The sequence below is a fragment of the Crassostrea angulata genome, chromosome 2 (assembly GCF_025612915.1).
Source record: "Crassostrea angulata isolate pt1a10 chromosome 2, ASM2561291v2, whole genome shotgun sequence".
NCBI classification, from domain to species: domain Eukaryota; kingdom Metazoa; phylum Mollusca; class Bivalvia; order Ostreida; family Ostreidae; genus Magallana; species Magallana angulata.
The window spans coordinates 66893890-66909756 of NC_069112.1; the positions used below are offsets into that span (position 1 = coordinate 66893890).

Sequence of the window (15867 nt, forward strand, 5' to 3'; positions counted from 1 at the left end):
TCCATTAACATGTACCTCTAGTATATTTTTGAAATTAATTCGCCTCAAAATATTCGGTCAGAAGTGATAAAGGGCGCTTAATTCGATACTGGGAAACGAATTCAAAACTAGGAAACTGGAGGGGGTGTTGAAATTACTGTCTCCGTAATTCATCCTTTATTTTTTCGGGTTTGATACAGTTTAGAAGGACAAAGAAACGCGATTTAAACAAAAAATAAAAACATTTGGAATTCCGATAATAATAGTTGCATGCACGAGAAACCGCATACTGATTCGTTACCGGTAAAATGACTGTACAATATTAAAATTCGCTATACATAAAAAATATTAAATACAGTTAGCAAAATATGATTTCTGTTGGAACAAGCCTTAATCAACTTTAACTTACACGAGCATGTTTTGATAAGCATGTATCTTTTTTAATTTATTTACATCGATAACTCTTATTGAGACCACTCGCGACACACATAACCTCGGACATCGGGTGAGACCTGCACCTGGCTGAACCTGTCAATCAAACTCTGTGTATTTGTTTTCATTGGATGGTCAAGCGTCTCCTTTTTTGTCAATAGCCAATGGAAAAATTAATGACTTCAAGGTAATTGGAATCAGTATTTGATGAAGCACACAATTTAAATGATAGAAAATTTATTAATTATTTGAACAAAATTTAAATTTAAACATAGAAAGAAAACATACTGATCATTTCTATGAATTGCGGGAAGTAAGTTCTTTGGAATCCCGATTACAGATATTTTTACAAGTAATTATTTTAATTACTTAAACCACTGTTAACGGAAAACAAGACGTAATAAACGCACAGGGATTTGCCTACAATGTACACAGTCATGCAATTAATTATTATGGGAATCTTTACGAATGGAACTTAATTCAAATAGATCATGATAATCTATATACACTGTACGCCGTTATACATGTAAGGAGCGCCGGTAATATATACGAAGATTGAGTCAAAAATTTAAATCATTTTTATTTCTTGTTCTTTTCAATACAATGTTAAATTACTTTGAAAAAAATCCGAAATAGTAATTACAACTTTCTTTTTTGTTTAATCATTTGAATTTTTTCTGAGGTACATGGATATGTACAGAACGTATTTATTTACGCGAATGATACGACATAGGAAAAAAATTATCGGATGTTTGTATAACATTGTTTTCTAACGAATGTGACTAATTTAATTTTATATATTTTTCAACATTATCAATGTAAATAATATCAGATTTATTTCCTGTTTGTATTTTTTCATCGTATTCTCTGAAACCAATAAAAATACTAATGTTAGAAGAAAAATCAAATCCCGCCGAATACTGAAAAACCGATTTCAGTTTGTAATCATACGGATTTTTATTTTTGGTATTGACTATTGAGTTACGGTAACATTTTTTCTGGATGATTTTTTATTTATATTTTATGTAGTAAAAGCACCATTCCAACTGTTACTCAATTACATAACAATTGATGACCCGGGGCTATATATGTTCTGAGCTGTGTGCGCTGAAGCGACACAAGATTCTCGGTCGCACGTGGCGATTGAATTAACACAGACTGACCGAATAAACAAACGGTTGGGAAAGTGAAACAAAATGTTACACATAAGAAGAAGCCACCAAAAATGATTTTCGACAGATCTTGATATCGTTTCGCCAAAAAAAATAAAAAAATACAGCGCGAGCTCCTGTCAGCGGGGCGGGAGGAGGGGGCGGGGGGGGGGGGCAGCAATGAGTTCGCTTCCATAATGAAACGAACATGTAGAAAAACTACAGAAGTGATTAATATGTGACCGATAGAATCTAATCTAAAGTTGTTTAAAACTCATGTGAATATTCTTTTAAATAATCATCGAATGCCTCAACTCAGGACATTCTTTTATCGTGCTAGCACCTACCGCAAACATGTAACATGGAACTTTGATTATAATTTGTTTGATTTTTAAACTACCTTGTACGCTATCGTATACACCAATGCTTAATCAACTGTACAAGTAAAATAAATTTATCTTTTCATCTTAAACCAATATAATAGTTGAAAACATAATAAAATATAGTTGTGTCCGTGCAAAATATGAAACATAAACGCGTCATAAGGTACATGTAGAAGAACACGAACCGACGGCGGATCACTTATCCACTCGCGCCGGATCTCCTCAGCCATGTGCGAGGGATGATCATCATTTAAAGGTTTAATATTTGAGGGGGGGGGGGGGGGTGTTGATTTAAAACATTAATTGTACAGTTTTTAAAGTACTTTACTTAAACAAACGAAACATTAGTTTATTCTAACGATTTTTCCGATTTGGAGTAATATCGTTCATTAATATTCATTTACACTCAAATATTTAATTAAATATATATACAAGTAGGACAAACTTTTATAACATAAAATTAAAACAGTTCTTGTATATACGGCTATATTAACTCAAACACGTTCATATGCATGTAAGTGTAAGTCGCGGTGTGCGAATCTTGTGTATTAAATAACCGCTTACCGCTAGGTAATGCATCCGTGGCTGATCTCCTCGGCCGTGGGCGAAGAATAGATTACGTAAAGGTACAAAGCACAGAATCGCACAGCTCAGAACCAAGGAAGATTTGAAAAGTTTGCAGTATAATGACCTTACTCTATCAAATAGAAGTTATATATTTTAAACTTAAACCCCACAATTGATCTATGTCTATTATTGCTTTAGAGAATGACATTGCTTTTATTAATTAACTGAACTATTTCTTACTTGACATCCAATCGTTTAATCCACAAAAGATTTTGTGTAATCAAAACTAAAACAATTCTTGAGTTCGCGGCTACATAAACTCATATATGAGAGACGCAACTCTCGTGTATTAGATAACCGCTGACCGCTAGGTAGTCCAGCCGCGAGCATGGTAACCGATTTTCTCGGCCGCGGGCAAGGGAGAGCTTACGTAATGGTACACACACAGAACTCTGATTCAAAGTAGATTTTAAATGCATGGAGTTAATAACTAAAATGTAATGCATAGAGTTTTTTAATTCCATATTTTGTGGTTTACTAGAAAAGAAAAAGAATGTTTTGTTTTACAATTGCCGTTTTTAATGATTGTGCACTACAAGAACTTAACAACAATAATTTTAACTCCTAAAGGAAAAGCGTATACTCCAACAACAACAAAAATTCTTATGAATTAATGCCTCCTGTATAAACCAGCATACTTTCTGCGGCAACTTTATGCCAGTTGTACGCACAAAGACTTTCGTTAACTTGTCAAATGAAAACATGTACATGTCAACATGTAAAGCTTTTTACACTCATACTACACAAATCACATACAAAATAACATTGTAACGACCTTTATGAGATCCCAACAAACAACTTTTCCAGCGACAGCTATATCAAAATCCTAACCGTTTTTGAGTTATTAAGCAAAATTTTTTAGGGGCCATTGGCCCTTAATTTAAGGGGCCAGCCCTTTTTTATTGATGTCAAATGAAAGCCCTCTATATTTTGCACAACTTTTATTCTACATGTCTTGACAAAATATTTTTCGTTTAAAAGATATAAAGGAAAATATGTCTAAATTTTCGCACTTTTTTGAATCCTGTTTTTTGATCCCCTACCTTTTCCTAAATAAAAAACGTAATCTTAAAACAAAAACAGATGTGCACAACTACAATGTCTCTGTTATTCAAATTCGTTGGATTCCCATTCCCTGCTATCATAGTCTCAGAGCCTTTGTCTGGAAACAAAAGGCCCTAAAAATTTTTAAAAGGGGAATAACTCTTTAACGGAAGGGGAATTCTAAATTTTATGAATTGCTTAAGATAGTGTTTTGTAAAGTACATTAGCCCTGAAAATTTGAGCAAAAACCGTTCAGAAATAAGCAAGATATGAAGCCTCAAAGTTCGCGTCTAGGAAGAAAAAAAAAAAAAAGAAAAATAATTTTTCCCGCACAATAATAGAAAGGTCTTCCGTTGGAAACGGAAGACCTTAATTATAAAAGACACCTATCTACAATCATGCATAAAACAGCTTCAAGATTTATCAGCGAAAACGAACTAAACACTACAAAAAAAATCATCGAACAAAACTATCTTCAAATTACTGTTCATGTGCATCTGTCATCAGACGACCAACAATGTAGATGGGACGAGGTATATGAAGAAATCGGAGATAATGATTGAATGATCGAGATAGAGATCAACATCAAAACGAACCATGCATTGTTTATTTGAATCAAGAGGAAGATATACAAACAAATACCATCCATTCAAAAACAAGCTGCATCTTCTACTTATATTTCTTCTACATCTACATCTTTAAAAAATTCTCCAACACATCCTGTGTTCACTAATAACATAACACATATCATATATGCAAACACTAGTTAAACTTATGTGTCTTAATTTTCGATTACCTTTAACTGGTATTACCATACCAGTTCACCGACACGAAGTCAAAGGGAGCTTATGCTGTATCTTTCAGTATTTCAAGGGATTTCATTAAAAGTTGAAAGTTAAAAGTATTGACACCATAAAGTTCACACCTATCACATGGATTTTGATACATAGCTAGCAAGGGACAGTTTCAGATAAAGAAATCGTCAATATTTTTGTAAAATTGAGAGTTGCTGTACTTGGAGGCTTATGAGCGTTTTTAAAATTCATGAAATGAGTTTTAACGATTATCAATAGTTAGAGGGGTGTCTCTTGTTGAAATTGATCTGCAATATGTAGGCCCTATATGTTAGGTGCATGAGAATCAGAAGTCAAATGCGAAACCTGCGGCTATGATTGTTGTGTCGACTTTACACCGTGAAATTGCATGTTACAGACGGGGGTAATATAACACGAAAGGTAGGTGGATGGGGCATTGTAAACTATACACCGGTAAGTTTTTGACATGTGATTGTGCAACATGCACACGGTACGGAAGGTCAACCCTTTGCATGGAATTAGCTGGGGGAGGTCTAAAAAGATGAAATATCATCAAAAATTTGCCAATATGAAAGTCACTATTAATCATTTTCTCTAGGTTTGGTAGTGGTCCTGGGGGCGAGGGTGGTGGAGAGACTGGCATCGGTGGTGGAGGGAGCGGAGAACCGCTGAGTTAGACCCAACACATGCTCTTCTTGATTGGCGCTGCTCTCAAAACGCAAATCGGCTCACTCACGTCCAAAACATTCCATCTGTAGGTCTTAACCTCAATCACTCTACGAATTAAGGGAATGTCCGTATTGCATCTGGTCACATGGCCCACACTGACCGAAACAGAACTCATCTTTAATAATTCCAACAGAATCTAGCAAACGAATGAGAGCTGGATGGAAGTGCGCTGCAATTTATCAACTCGATACCTAAATGGCCGCTGTTGCCTAGTTTCGGCAGCTAGATATGACGTCATTTTCAGTTATGACGTCAGAATCTTGTACTTGAATCCGCGCTAAGTTTTAAGCTAAGCTCTTCTAGCCAGGCTACCATGACAAACGGGGTTCGTTTTTTTTCCTTAGAGTTATGTTCCTCAGTTGCAATCTGGACTGTCAGTCACTAATTGTAATAAAAGTTTGTGTCTTTCATAGATGATATTACATCTCAGACTACGCCAGGCGGATGATCTTTGTTTTTCAGCCAAATGTACATCATCATCTGACAGTTTCTGATAGAGAGAAGTGGAACAGATAACCCATCAGTCCAGAAACCGTCTGAACCCCGCAGTTGATAAATAAAAGAAGAAACTGCATTTCTAAATTCAAGAGAGTTAACAAGACTCTCAGATGTTTTTCTGAAGAGAGCTGACAAATATGAAATGATCTTTTTAAATATTGCCTTGATCCAGTCTTTACCGGCCAGATTTTGTACCTTATGAATCTTTTATCCATAACCTCCTTGTGCTGCTTTGATAAAAGACCTACCTAATTAAGCAAATCAAGAGTTGAAAACAAATCGGGCAACAATTATTTTATCGAACAGTTGTTGGGGTTCTGTAAGCTAACATTTCCAGCTCTTGAGTTTCTGAAAAATATACTTCACACAAGTTAATTTTTCATCAATAAGATGCAGATTTTCAGAAACAGTAGATGAAGTTTCAAATGAATAATCATGAGGTAAAGGTTTACTAAAATAAGCTTAAGCTTAAAATACTTACAGTTAAGGCAGGGCCAGATGGTCTAATGGCTGGCACTGTTCTGGGTGGAGATACCCACTGCCTCCTAGGAGGTTGTCTGGGGAGTAGACAAAAGCGAATTCCAGGGCCATCCCTTCGAAAAGGCATGGCCGTCTCGGCAACACTCCTCACTCTACGAAAAAGGGACCCCGGTCCGCTGTTGGTTGTAGGGGGGAAGGGGGATACCGATGGAGGTCGGGGAGGAGTCACACTTTCAGGCTTGGGCCGTTGCTCCTCTGAACTTTCCTGCCTTCTCCTCTCGATCATTTTGATCATTTTCTCTCGGTTTGGTAGTGGTCCTGGGGGGCGAGGGTGGTGGAGAGACTGGCAACGGTGGCGGAGGTGCCGTTGAGGGAGCGGAGAACCGCTGAGTTAGACCCAACACATGCTCTTCTTGATTGGCGCTGCTCTCAAAACGCAAATCGGCTCACTCACGTCCAAAACATTCCATCCGCTCAGCTATGTTAAGGGCGTCCATAAAAAAATAACGATATTTATCACATAAAATGTTAGCCTTTGAACAATCTTGGTATTCTACTCCAAAAAATTGTTAAACAAAGTGATATTTTATCGATTATATAAATTAAATAATTTGTTATCGCATGAGCAATTTTTGAGTCTCTTGGGAATACCCTGTCACGTAATACTGCTAAAAATAGATGAACCAGGAATAATACTAAAAAATGCAAAGTGCAAGGGCATAACATACACAAATATAGCTATTTCTGTTTTTAACTTGTAAAATGAACCTTCAAAATTTCGAAAAGTGCTGGGAGCCTAAAATAGTCAAGTAAGAACAATGATTAAATTCAATGTAAAAAGTGTATGAACAGCAATTTACTGGGATTTCCCGCAATTAACGCATATTTATATGAAATGCGTAGCGACTTCATACAGCTCCCAGCACTTTTTGATATATTGGGGATAAAATGGTAAGACATGGAGATGTTAAATATATTTGATCAAGTGTATGCCTTTGGACTACTGCATTTTATCTGACCCATTTCACTTTCAGCGTCATTTGCGTGAAATTCAAACGCAACACTGACTAAGATGATGATTTTAATTTTCATTCTTAAAATAATTAAACGCTGTGAATTTCACTAAAATAATGTTAAAATGTTGTTTCTGTTCACACCAATGATCATTACAAAATTGTTGAAATTGGAAAAAAAATAATTTCATCAGTTGCCTTTATGGGGGGGTGGGGGTGTACGTGTTGAGTTTGTAATTTACACATTTATGTTTCATAATAATTTATGTTACTATGCTGGTGAATAAATTCTTTTAATGCTTAATCAGGTTTACTTGTAATTATAATTGATATTTTAGTACTAATCAAAGAAAGCAAGAAGAAACAATTAATATATCAATATTATGAAGAATTTATTTTAATAATCAACTTTACAAATACTATAGAGATTGCTTTTCTGTGATAAACTGTTCAACCAGACTAGTGTTTTCTGATTTTTAGTATTTTTCAGTCATAATGTGGAATTTATGGAAATTGACAACTCTTCTTGCACACTACATGTTCTTCTCTTCTGTCTTTTTGTCCCCCGCCGCAACGCGGAGAGGGGACATAGAAATGCCGGGTGTCCGTCCGTCACACTTTTTTGTAAGCGCTCTCATGCCTACAAATTTTGACGGATTTTCATTAAATTTATACCAAATGTTTATACCACTATTACCTTGGTCAAGTTCGAAAATCAGCATTGGTCGATACTTTTTGTTGGAGTTATGGGACTTTGACCACAATGATGACTCCGTTTTATCCAAAAATTGACCTTGTAAGCGCTCTCATGCCTACAAATTTTGACGGATTTACATGAAATTTATACCAAATATTTATATCACTAATACCTTGGTCAAGTTCCTAAATCAGCCTTGGTCGATACTAGTATTGATCTACTGCTTGACCGGCGGGGGACCCAGGAATTATATTCTTGTTGATATTAGGAGGTAGTCCAGTTGATAAGAAAACCAATACCTGAAATGATGAATATATATCAATTTCAAATTTCATTTCAATAAATATCAATGCAAATTATTATAATATGTTACATAAGTATCATTATCAATATGATATTAAAAAAGCAATAAACTATACATGAAGTTGAGGTTAGTGAGTAAAAGAAATATTTATATAGTACCTACTTTTTATCAACATCCCAAGAAGTGTTTTCAGTGGACCATCTACTGCCTTAGTAACACTGAAAATGAATAATGTGTCATCATTAGCAAGCTATTGTGTTAAAGATAACATGAAAATGAAACATTACTCTATTATTGGGCATATTAATGGCGGTTTCAATTTCAGTGATATTACAACAGGCATAATCAAATGTTTAATATTTAAAATGTGTGGAAATTAAGTTTGAACACACTTTAATTTTGTCTTAAATAAATTTAATAAGATCTTCATAAAAGAAGGCTAAATAAAATAACACATTTCGATTTACTTAAACAACATTACAATCTTGTCAATAATCATTCCAGATCTTCACAGTAATCTTTGTAGTGCTAGCACATACAGTGTTTGGCCATGGACTTTTTATTGTGTACTTTGAACATGGAGGATATGCGATCTAATATTATCGCGATATGAGACCAGTAAAAAGCTACAATGAGCTTCAATGCTCTTTATGATCAAAACTAGCGAAACGTAGAACAATTACTTTGCCTGACTGAGTCACCAAACTGATGTTTGAACACAATATTACATGAAAAACAAATGTAAACAAAATGGAAGCCGAGGAATTTCACTTCGTTTCCGTTCCATCCAACGATATTAAATAATATAAAACAATATCTAGGGGAAGTACAGATAAATCCTACCTTGTTCAGTTGAATCCTCTGCCGATTTCTGTCCACGCTGGTTGTAAACGAGTTAAATTCCGAGATATATCACTAAAGTCCACATGTTTATTCTGATCACAGCTGCAAGCGTCGATGTGACGTAGTCAGCCTCGACACGTCATCAGACGACTTAGGAATTTCATGATTTCGCGAGATATAAAGAATAGTTTATGATTTTATTTCAGTACACCTTTCTTGAACCATTCAAACCCAATAATTAATCATATTCATTTTGGTAGATGTTTGTTAATTACCGAAATACCCAAATCTCGTGAAATCTCATGAATAAGGGGCGGGGCTTATGCAAATCTTTCTAAATCACACGTGGTAGAATTCTTAGACCTTCCTTAACATAGCTGAGTGTTGGTCTTAACCTCAATCACTCTACGAATTAAGGGAATGTCCGTATGGTATCTGGTCACATGGCCCACACTGACCGAAACAGAACTCATCTTTAATAATTCCAACAGAATCTAGCAAACGAATGAGAGCTGGACGGAAATGCGCTGCAATTTATCAACTTGGTACCTAAATGACCGCTGTTGCATAGTTTCGGCAGCTAGATATGACGTCATTTTCAGTTATGACGTCAGAATCTTGTACTTGAATCCGCGCTAAGAGTTAAGCTAGGCTCTTCTAGCCAGGCTGGACCATGACAAACGGGGTTTAAGCAATGCTTACTTCATATAGAGTCTTATATAGAGTGCAAAACATTTATTCGTTTTTTTAAATGGTAGAAATAATAAAAAAAAACCAAGTGCACCGCTAAGCGGAGCATCCCCTCGCGTCATGAGTTATTGTGTAATAAGACTGGTACCCCAAGAGGGGGATAAACCCTGCTCCAGGGACAGTCGGGTACGGGGGTGACTAATAATTATCCCTAATTGCTGATTAGTAGTCAGCAAAAATAAATGTCAACAAAGATCAAAGTTTTAAATTGATAACAAATTTATTTGCAAAAGATGAATGTAGATGAGAAACTGGTACCTCCAGTTAAACAAATCAATGAAAAATATGTATGAAAATGACAAAAATTAACCATGAAAATATTACAAATTTCACTTTAGAGTTTAAATAAGAAACATGAAAATTTTCCTACACGTTTTTATTATAATTTAAATCGGGCTCGAAATTCAAAATATTAAAATAAACTATGGCGCCTAGTCTGAAGAAGATAAACTTCTGAGAGAAAAGAGTTAGCTTTTATTGAACACTGCCTTACCATCATTTATACCGAAGTCGGTATAAAGTGCTTCGAACGGGAAGATGAGCTTACCCGAGAAGTAGGCTGCTATAAGCAGTGGACGCAAGGCGAGCAGTCCGCCGAACTACTCGAAACACGCCTTTATATAGTGTGAGTACACAAAAGAAACGATCAGCCAACCATGAAATGTAACCATACCCCTTATTGGATAAAATTACAGGTGATAAACTTATCAGGTAAACCCTAGTGAAATACGTTTTGAAATAGGGACCAATATGGCTGACCTGTATAAACAAAATAGCACTTGAACCGTAATGTAAGTGTAAAATAGCTTATTACAAGAATTGAAGTTACTATTTAAGTATCTTATATTGAATCTTATATTGAATTATCCCTAGCTTAGTTAATTGTTTATGCAATTTATGATTTTTAATAAAATAAACATATGGTATAGGATGAGTTTTATCACATTCCTCCCCCCTTCAGACAAAAACAATATATTTATTTTGTCGAAACAAAACATAATGTAAAACTCATAATAAAAAGTCAATCTATGAGCAATTCATCGTAATAGCCTCAAACGTTGTGCATTGCCATTTACATCGAACACCCATCACTTTATCACGATTCACAGTTGCGTTTGTTCTGGTAGCCCTTTCTTCATCAAACAGGGTTTTTCTCTCACACTCCTTTAGCAATCGTTTTCTCTTTTCTTTTTCCTCTTCTCTCTTTCTTGACCTTTCCTCTGTCTGTGCCATTTTCCTCGGAAGGGGTGTGTCTCCAGGTGAAATATAGGAACGGTTCTGTACCATGATGTCTACCAATAGACCGTCCACATTATTCTCTCGATGAGTGGCGCTTATGTGTTTTCTGGCTGATGCTTTTGTTCTAAAAAATTTCTTGCACGATTTGCATTTGGCTAACTTTCTCTTCTCCTTGTGGATATCTATCCAGTGGTCAAGGAGTTGGCCGTATTTCCTGAAGTGAGTACTGTTTGGACACTCCTCCACTGGACATGTCATTCCAAGGGGAGGGAATAATGGACGCTGCTTCTCCTCAAAAGTCTTCAATTCACTTTGGAATTCATTCAAGTCGAATTCAAACTTCATGGCTAAAAATAATATATATAATCAAATATCGATGTCTTAGAACAATCGAATTTATATTTGATTCTTATTTTTAATATTGATTAAATCTCTTTATTTACAACATATAAATATCTAAAGTTTATCGGGGTAAAACATTTTATTTTTCCGGAAATTTTTATTCAGCGTTCTGGGTTTAAAAAATAACGAAAAGTTCATGGTGAAAATAAGTCGTACCAAAAATATTCGATTTTTGTTGAGTTGTACTTAGACACATTCGGAATTTTGTTGTTAAGTCGTTCTTAAAATTGTTAAGGTTTTTGTTAATTCGTACTTAAAGCGATCCGCATTTTGTTAAGACGTACCAAGATTTATTCTTTTTTTTAAAATTTTTGAATTAGTTACTCCTGCATTTGGTTTAAGAACTCTGCCTTTTACAGGAACATCTAGTTTTACTCTCAACATGAACGGAAGACCCACTCGTTGTTTTGCAACTAGCTTTGCTCTAGTTATTCTTTTTTTTTCTTACCGATTTTGTGCAGACGATTTCTCGAAGATTGTTGAGTCGATTTAGCTCTAATTTTTAATATGAACGTGTTTTTATCTCAAGCTGATACATTTTTTTTAATTTTTGAAAATACACTTCCGGTCAGAAGTTATTGTGCGTTTACGATTTTAAAAAGTCAATTTTGTCTGTCAGGTTTCTCAAAAACGAGTAAAGATATGGGGCTGAAATTTTCAGAGATGATAGAACTACCGTTTTTCTGGTGCACCTCGGTCAAGAGAATGTCCGCCGTTACTTCCGGTCGTCATCGGAAGGAAATTTGAAAAAAAATGAATGTTCGATTTTTTTTATTTTTTAATATTTTTCTTTGAAATTTTTACACCTTATAGTGACCCTCTTACTAGTTCTGAATATGTTATATGTTTAAAAATCAATCAAGGCATTCTCGAGAAATTAAGCGTCAAAGTTCTGCAGCGAGAGTCCGAGTAGCTCAGTCGATAGAGTCGTGGACATGGCTCAGGCGACCCGGGTTCAAGCCCCGAGTGCCGCATTTGTTTTTCATTACTTTTTTTGCTTAGATCTACAAAATACTAATCCGCTTGACGTTACGTTTGAATTTTGAACAGATTAATATCATTTTCTAAAGTAAAACGGACTCACTTTGTACAGCAAATTACAGAAAATTAAATGATAAGTAATTAACTCAATATCTACCCAAGTTTTACTCGTATAACCCGGGTTGGAGCAATTTACACTTTTTTATAATCCGCTTCGCTTCGTAAATTGCCCCAACCCAGGTTATACTCGTATAACTTGGGTAGACACCGAGTTCATTTCTTAAATATACTAACATTATATAATATGCACAAGATACCTATAACTCTGATTATAGGTGAAATATAAACGAATTTTAGTTGTTGGACAATACTAATAAAATCACTCAGAGTCCAGATCGAGTAAGAGACTCTGCACTTCCCTTTGAAACAATCATGAATAAAAGGACAGAATGTTTTAATATCTTTGGCTGGTATATATTCGTACGCAGTGGTCAAAAGCTGCAATGCACAGCCAAGGGAATTTTCTTCCTTTCTCAAGTCTTGAGATTTCTGAACCCTTGCAAATATTTACACTCCATCAATTTTTACTGCACCCTTGAATACACCATAGCATGACTCCTAAAAAGAAAATAAACACAGTTTATTGTAGAAATATATATGTACATAAGAGATTGCATCCTCGATTTGTCATATATGCCCATCATTAGCTTGACGTAAATGGCAAATACTGTATATCCAGTTTTCACTTTTTCCGCAATCATTTTTAGATCGCAAAATATGCAACACACAGAAATATTACCCGTATTGATTGCTGCAGGAAGATTTTAAATAGCAAACAATGATTGGTGCAAATTTTAAATAGTTACACATTTTTCCAATTTTAGCAAATTTTGTGACTTTTGTGACACAAAAAAAACTCCTGGATTTACGGTAATGTACCTGAAGATATACAAAGGAACTCACATTATGCACTTTCTTGAACCATTTAGATGAATAATTATTTTTTTATTCTGCTTTGTTGGTGAATTTTATTAAATGTGCATTTTATGACATATGACCTTAGTACTTACACCACTGCTGTTAAGGCCGCGGGCAACAGTTTATGAGCCGGTCTGACAGATCAACTGTTGCCCGAGACACAGTCAACAACTGTGTTGTTATACCCCTTTTAATCAATAACACGTTTTCGCGGAATGTGACGTCACCGGTCGACAGTCTTTGCTAATTGGACAGTGGACCCTCATCCTTGCGAGCCAAGGGTTTTCACTTGTCTCTGCCTCCAAAAGTAATAGATTTGGACCAAAAACTCTTTGATGACAACATGAACAGAGATGATTAACCCCTATCTTCTTAAAAAAAGTTTTTACATGATAACAAAGATGTATGCCAGATATCCTGTAGAATCATTATTGTTCTGGGGAGATCAATGTTTGTGGATTTCATGGGTAACCGTTGCCAACGATTTAACATCACCACAAAAATAAACACAACCATTTGAATAATACTTTTCATAATAACCCCGATTACACTACCAAGTAAATTTCATTTTGGCTATCCACGAACATTGACTCCCACGAATAAAAATGATTCCACATTCCACAGAAAACTGTTTCTTTGTTTTTGCCATACATCCACCTTTTCCACGTTTTAAGGCATTTTGAAACTAAACTGATCACGTGTGAGGGAGCGGTGTTCGTCTAATCCGCGAAGTCCGAACAACTTGTAGTTATAATAGAAAACTGTATTTAACAAAGAATTTAAAGTTGCACCCCCTACAAAAACTTTTTCCCACAATAACTATTTGTCACCAGCCAAAATATGATCTGCTTGTTTTCTCTTGAGATCGATTCCTTTCGACGATATTTCTTTCATTCTCGCATCGAGTGTTTGTAAAAAAAATTATCATTTTTATCCAAAAAGTTCATGTTGGTAACCCCGTTGTTCCGCATTTATCTCAAAATGCCCGCACAAATTTGGTACAAAGTAGCAGCTAGATTTTCAGACCCGACCTTCCGTCTACATTGTAACACAGAACACGACAGAAAATATTTGATTTTAACAATGCAATACAAACAATAAAACATATCAAAGATTCAATCACAGTCCTTCCAGTTACACTATCACAACCAAACTTTTACTCGAACGAAGCAGCAGAAATAGATCAATAAATGTTCAAGTACGATTTCCTGAGCCATATAACGGTATAAGTGCTACTTCTGTAATTCTCCGCTGTGTCATGTGGCTGCTTCTCGCACCCTTGATCGGATGCAACAATCCTTGATTTTTCATGATAGCAGCCGCTCTCAGAGAAAGAGGATTAGCTGGTAGAAGGAAAAGAGTTATTCTGTGATACCTGTAAAACCTGTAAAAGATAACATTTATTATAAGAAATGAAGATTCAACTCGTGCTTAATATACGTTCATTACATACATATATCTAATAAACACGAATTTCTCTTCATTTTATGTAGTTCTACATCGATGTATGTTTTAATGGCGAACAGGTAAACACTTAAGGACTCGGGAATGGTATGTATGACAACTGGTCTATATCGCTGCTAGATGACTGGCCAAGTACGTAGAGGAAGGGCTTCTCAACCATAGCTTGAACATCTGCTGGTGGGCGTCCTGGGTACTTGGTTCTGTATTCCTCATCTGTGACGAAGGAGGCAGTATCATACAGCGTGCTGACCATGATGGAGGTGTTCATGTGGTTCAGTATGTCCGAATGGTTATGCGAGTTTTTGAGATATCTTGTATGGATTTCATTGGTCTCTGTTTCCCGTTGATGGTCTTTGTGCATTTCTCTCATCAGTTGAATGATTTTTGTCAGTGGGGTCTTTCTTCTATACACTGTGTTGTCTAATTCGGTTAGTGTTCCTGATTTGTCATTTCTGTTGGTTTTGAACATTTTGGGTGCTATTTTTTCTCTATTATAGAGTTCTCCGTTTTCAAGTTTATTATGCACCTCCTCCCTTAACAGGACTTTGACACGATTTTAGATCAAAAATTCTGTTTTATTTTTTATGTATATAATGGTTTATATGTGCATTTCAAATTATTGACAAAAAAATTGAATGTTAAAGACAAGTTACAAGCGAGATACAGAGGTAAGAATTGATTGTTATGTAAACAAAGCTCGAGCCTTTTTTTTACCATCGAAACAAGCCATATACGTTTCACAGCTACCTGATGACAATAACACTTCTAAAACTCATGAGTTAAGTGAATTAAGAATGTTAATGATTTAACATGATTAATTTCATAAACAGCTAAATATGTACAGTATTCGAACTCTTTCGTTACCAGCATTTTTTCCTCTTTGAAATGAGCAAATGTTAAACGTTAAAAATATCTGATGACAATGAAAATATGCAACGCAGTTTCCGTTAAAATGTATAAAACATTCATTATTGCCTTTCAGTTAACGCATTCATTTGCTACCGTGAAACATTCCTGTATTGATTGCCAAAATTATTCCTATAGGAGTATAAAACTTT

The 15867-nt window shown here is 35.3% G+C and overlaps 1 protein-coding gene across 1 annotated transcript in view; it reads left to right on the forward strand.

Annotated features, from left to right (window-relative positions):
- LOC128172651 (neurogenic locus notch homolog protein 1-like) overlaps nt 1-15867 on the forward strand; it is a 201606-nt gene that overhangs the window by 89637 nt on the left and 96102 nt on the right. The gene's annotated exons all lie outside the window — the stretch shown is intronic.